This window comes from Macaca fascicularis, chromosome 5 (assembly GCF_037993035.2).
Source record: "Macaca fascicularis isolate 582-1 chromosome 5, T2T-MFA8v1.1".
Taxonomy (NCBI): Eukaryota; Metazoa; Chordata; class Mammalia; order Primates; family Cercopithecidae; genus Macaca; species Macaca fascicularis.
Genome location: NC_088379.1, coordinates 24,550,138 through 24,556,732, shown reverse-complemented (window position 1 = coordinate 24,556,732; position 6,595 = coordinate 24,550,138).

The following is a 6,595-nucleotide window of genomic DNA, read 5'->3' as shown; positions in this document are numbered from 1 at the left end:
GGCCAAGAAGTCCAGGGAGTGGAGCAGGCACCAGGACCCCACCAGCTTCCTAGCAGGGCTCCACCTGTGTGTCAGGCAGAGGTGGGAGTGAAACCCACTGGAGGGGAGGTTTCAGGCTGACCCAGCAGACTCTAGGATTGAGCCCTTTCCTCTAGGAGAAACAGGCACCACCCTCTGCCTTGCCCTCCTCCAGGAATTGAGAAAATGTGTGGGGACACTGCTTTCTTATCACTGCGGAGTAGTCTAAGTTGAATTTTCCCAGAAAAGTTAGCAGCATTAGTATCAGTAAAATGAATGTGCTGAATGTTCAGTTTTTTCTTTTTTTCTGTCTGTTTTTGGCCTTATCAGAAACTCCAAAAATAAGCATTCTTTCTCAGGCTTGACCCTCACATGGCCTTGGTGTTCCCCTTCTGCAGAAATCAAACACAACAATGGAAGGGCTTTGCACAGCCCTGGCCACATGGCTCCCCTCCAAGGCAGGCCTGTCCTCTGGTGGACGTGGGCAGGTCAGCCAACTTGTGATTTAAAAGTTGGCATTTCATGTAATTGCACTACAGAGAAAAGAGATCCTGGTGGGTAGACACAGGCTCTGGATTGCTAGATAATTACATTTCTCATTGTAAATTGTGATTTTTAAAAGCAATTGTTACACTCCTAAAAGAAGGCAAAGAGATAACAAGACTAATGGATAGGCAAAGACTAGGATAATGATGGTAGTGGTGGTGATGTTGAGGAAGAAGATAATTTTTTAAAATCAAGAGACATAGTGTCAAGCTTAGTGCTTTTTTCAGACCTACAGATGTGAAATCAAAGCGGCAGGCACCATGAGGATCTTTGCTAAATATAATAGAGGCCCATCTGATGCCCAACCTAATGTATGGCTCCCTCTAGTGGTCAGAGGAATTTCTGCATTGGCTCCGTCACTAACAGACGCTCAGGCTCCAGCTTTTGATGCAAGCCAACCAGGAGTTGAGACTTGGTCACTGGGTTTCCAGGGTGTAATTTTTCCCACTTTCACCTCCTTCCCTATCTTCCATGGCCTCTGGCTCCCAGCCCTACAATCTTCCAAGATCTCCTTCTGTAGGTCCAAAACTAATATAAATCATAATACTGATTTGGCCAGTAACGTAAGGTTTACAGTTCGCTTTTGCATCAATTATCTGAATCTTAGCCTTGTAAGGTAGATGTACCCATTTTATAGGCAAGCAGATTAAGTCTCAAAAAGGTAAAGTGACTTACCCAAAATCACACAACTAGTTAAATTTAGCACTGGGAGTTAAACTGATATAGTCTGAGCCCAAATCATGAGCTTTTCCATTTACACTGCAGCCTTCAAAAGGGGGAAATTATGTGGTTGATTTGAAATACAGAGAAGTAGAAAAGAGGTACTGAATTTCATCATTTTCATAAACATCACACGGGGAGAAAATGTACTTAAATGAGACTTGCCTCTAACCAAATACGTGAACTTGGCCCTGAGGGGCTGATTCATATAGGTTCAATAGTGCTATAATCTACAACTCGATTGCAAGGTTAAGGTCTACTGAAACTGGTGGTGGTAGCTAGGAACTCAAACGGCCTAGGAAAAGCAATAGCCTTTCTGTGATCCGGGCTGGGACATACTCCCTGATGTATTCCTTATGTGTTCTAGCATACCCAAGCAATAGAGAGCCTCCCTGCAGGCATCTTGTCATACAAGGGAATTGCTCAGCTGTGGACATCCCAGAATCACATCACAGTGACTCCAGAATGATTACTTGCAGGTATCAAAAGTTTTCAGTAAAATGGTGAATCCCAAAGTTCTCCCTGCTTCACCTTCATCTATCTCTAGACTTCATCCTCTTCTTACTTCCCCAGGCAAGACCCTTAATTAGGTTCTTTGCAAAAAAGGATTTACAAATGGCCAATAAACATATGAAAACGTGCTTAACTTCATAAGTCATATGCAAATGCAAGTAAAACCACAATGTGAACCCACTGCACACCAAACAGAATGGCTACGATGAAACAGGTAACACCAAGTCTTGGCAAATAGATGGTGCAACTGAAACACTCAGACACTGCTGGTAGGAGTGTAAATGGCACAACCGTTTTGAAAAAACTGTTGTCATACACCTTATGACCCACTCCTAGGTATATTCTCAACAGAAATACTTACACGTATGAACCAAAATAAAGGTACAAGAATGTCATAGCAGTTTATTCCTAATAACCTAATAATGAAAACAACCCAATACCCATCAACAGAATAGATAAAATTGTGGCATATTCAGGCAATGGAATATGATAAGGCAATTCGAGTAAATGGATGGTTGTCACACACAACACAGATGGATCTTACAAAGACAATGTTGAGAAAGAAAGTAAACACACAAACACAAAAACACATGTACAGTGTGGATAAATCTACTTATAGGAAGTTCAAAGGCAGACGAAAGTACGATGTGGTCAGCATAGCAGTTATCTTTTGAGTGGGGGGCATAAAGCGGGCTTCTGGGATCCTGATAATATTCTGTTTCTTGACCTGAGGGTTGATCACCTGAGTGTTTTCACTTTATGATCATTTATCAAACAATATTGTGACAATTTGCTTCCTTTTCTTAATGTATGTAATCCTTTGATAAAAATATTTTAAAATGCTATAATTTTAATAGAAATACAGGATGAGTATTTTTAAAATCATGGTGGATTGGAAATGTGTGGATACTGTGGCATATTTTCAGGTTGGCTGAGTAGCCTGGCTGATGACTAGAGTCATTGAAAGCTGGAAACAGCTATGGTACTGCAAATAGGAGTTGAAATAGGAGTCAAAACACAGTGCAGATGGCAAATGGCAGGAACAGCATGTGGCTGGCTGTTGGTCCAGACCATGCCTGCACCTGCAGATATGAATCACTGTTATGAGCCTCATCCAACAGAAAGGAAGACTTCCATAGACCCAAAGAAGTCTCTGCCAAAGCAGGTGCCTGCTGCCCATATTTATTCATTTGGTATCCATCTAGCAACCTATCCAATGCACTGTTTCTCAAACTGGGGCCTGAGGATGTTCCAAATGTTCACTGATGGAAGATTCTTGGGGGTCTGTGAACTGTTTCCTGTAAAGGAGGCCATAAGTAACTTAAGTTTGACAGTATGGAGATTCCTCAAGGAACTAACAATAGAACAACCCAGCAATGCCACCACTGAGTATCCACCGAAAAGAAATCATTATACCAAAAAGACACCTGCACTTGTGTGTTTATACACTATTCACAATAGCAAAATCATGGAACCAACCTACATGTCCATCAGTGATTGACTGGACAAAGAAAACGTCACACACACACACACACACACACACACACACACACACATACTACACAGCCATAAAAAATGAAATCATGTCTTTTGCAGCAACTTGGTTGGAGCTGGAGGCCATTATCCTAAGTGAAATAACTCAGAAACAGAAAATCAAATACCAAATGTTCTCACTTACAAGTGGGACCTAAACAGTGTGCACGGACACAAGGGTGGAAATAACAGACACTGGGGTCTCCAAAAGAGAGGAGTGGGAGGGAGCGAAGTTTGCAAAGTTCAAGGGTACAATGTTCGCTATTTGATTGAAGGGTACACTAGGAGTCCAATCCCCACCAGCACACAATATACCCAAGTAACAATCCTTCACAGGTTCCTCCTGAAGCCAAAATGAAATAACTTTTATTTGAAAAAGAAGTTTAACAGTAAAAACATTATAATAATAACTGAAGATTGAGAAACCTTGAACAAGAGGGCAAAACTTTGCTCTAAAAATCAGCAAGAGATACAAAGATATCTAAGAATCCCCTGAAAATCACATCACCATATACTGGGTTTTTGTTTGTTTGCTTGTCTTGTTTCATGTTTTTTTGTTTGTTTGTTTTTTTGTGATGGAGTCTCGCTCTGTCGCCCAGGCTGGAGTGCAGTGGTGCTATCCTGGCTCACTGCAACCTCCATCTCCTGGGTTCAAGTGATTCTCCAGCCTCTACCTTCTGAGTAGCTGGGACTACAGGCACCTGCCACATTTTTGTATTTTTAGTAGAGATGGGGTTTCACCATTTTGGCCAGGCGGGTCTCAAATTCCTGACCTCAAGTGATCCTCCCACCTCAGCCTTCCAAAGTGCTGGGATTACAGGCATGAGCCACCATGCCCAGCCTTCAGTGTACTGTTAAGTAGAAGAGCAACTTACAAAATGATATGTATTGTATAATCTCAATGTTGCCAAAATATTTATAAGTATGTGACAAAAACTGGACGGATACACAGCCAAATGTGTTCTCTCGAACTAATGGGATTGTGAGAGATTTTGTTCTTCGCTTTTCTGTATTTTTCACATTTTCTACCACAAATATTTATCACTTTGAAAATTAGGAAAAAAATTAAATGTTAATTATGAAAGGAAGAAGACCCAATTCTACCTTGGAGGTGTATAAAAACCACACAGCTCCCGGCTAAATGTACTTATGCCCTCACAGAAGTAATAAAAACAAGACTTAGCCATGTGCCTTGATTTCATCTCTATCAGAGCTTTTCTATCTTGATCTGATCTTAGCTGCTCAGTTTCTGGGAGAGGGAAGGTAAGGACCACTAATTCTCTACAGCACTCAGAGGAGTGCTACCAACAGGAAAGCCCTGTGCACAGAATAACCATGTCATTGTCATAGAAGCAACGGCGAATGCAGGGGTGTCTTGCAAATGCCATCACTGTTACAAGCACATCACATCTCTTAACTCATTCAATATTCACAACAAACTTCTGCAGCAGGTAGCATTATAATCCTTAGTGAACATACTGGGAAACTGAGGCATGGAACAATCAAGTAACTTGCTCTAGGCCCCAGGCATTGTGTGATAGAGGAGAGTCAATCCACGGCAGTCCAGAGCCAGGGTTCTCGGCCCGTTCACTTGCCCAAAGTGGGAGCAGGGGCTGTTGACGCTGCCAAGCGCCCTCTCTGTGAATGCAAGGAGTCTTCTAAAAGCTTCACATCTATTATGTAAAGCTTTTACATCCACTATGTCATGTAATTCTCCAAAAACCCATGAGATTCTGTCCATTGGTCTTCCCCGTTCACAGCTGGAGCAGCAGAGGCTTCGCGATGTGCCCAAGATCTCACAGGAAGTAGGAGAGGCCAGGCCTCACATCTGGGCTGTCAAGGTCCGCAGCAGCCGTGGCACCACAGCCTCACAGGCAGTGGGATTTCAAAAGCAAGCCTGAGGCCTACTCTGTGTGTGTGTGTGTGTGTGTGTGTGTGTGTGTGTGTGTGTGTGTGTTTGTTTGTTTTGAGACACAGTCTTGCTCTGTCCCCTGGGCTGGAGGGCAGTGGCACGATCTGGGCTCACTGCAACCTCCGCCTCCCGGGTTCAAGTGATTCTTGTGTCTCATCCTCCCAAGTAGCTGGGACTACAGACACCTGCCACCACACCCAGCTAATTTTTGTATTTTTAGTAGAAACGGGGTTTCAGCATGTTGGCCAGGCTGGTCTTTAACTCCTGGCCTCAGGTGATCCACTCACTTTGGTCTCCCAAAGTGCTGGGATTATAGGCATGAGCCACTGCACCCGGCCCTGAGGCCTACTGTTTTTATTCAATTTTTTGAGGGGTGGGAGGGGAATGGACAATGAGAATCTTGTGACTATAGCTGGGAAAGGAAGTGAAAGGAAAGGGAGAATCGAAGCTTCTCTTTAGCTCAGCCTCCAACCCAAAGATCCGTGACTCTTTAGCCTTGTGACAAACCCCTGCAGAGTTCCAGCAGGCCTGAGAATGCAAAGCATGAGACATTTCCTCTAAAAGCTGGACAGAAAATATCAGGCACTGTGATTCAAAGAAGCCACACTGAGATACTCCGCTGGAGTGAGACTCCGTTGTCATCACTAATGACAATGTGGTATTAAAAAGGACACTCAGGTTGTTCGCATATCTGGGGATATGATCCTGCAGAACCTCTCACCAGTCGTGCGATGTCAGGCAAGTCAGTTTTCCACTCAGCCTCAGTTTACTCAGCTGTGAAATGGTGATTGTAGTATTGTAGCAAGGCATCAAGATGGTGTTCGCAAAGTGCCTGGCCCTGCGACTGTCACCGGAGACACAGTCCAGAAATAGTGTCAGCAGCAGCACAATGATGGCATAAGGAGGGCTGTAGTGTCTGCACGCGGTTGGTGCTAGTAAGTCTGATGACCCAGAAGAGCCTGAGGCACATGAAAGCGAGGCGCACGCCGGCATAGAAATACTGCCACTTGAGGAGGGCAAGCTTGACAGTCATGTCATGGCTAGAGGCAGAAACTTGGGTTTCAATGATGAGCCACAACCTGCCTGATGGGATCACTCACTGGGGAGTTTTCTCTCTCATCTTGCTGGGCCTCTCAGGGTCTCCTTGAAAACCCTGTGTCCGGCTTCTCTGACACGCATGCTCCAGGCTTCCTCCTCCTTCCCCAGCTGCCCCTTCTGGGTTTTTTCTCCAGGGCTCATTCCTTTTCCAGAGTCCTGCATCTAGGGGGTCTACAGTCAGGTCTACAAAGACCCTATGTTCTCTTCCTACTCTCTGCTCTCTTGTCAGGAGACCTCATCACACTCCGGCTGATT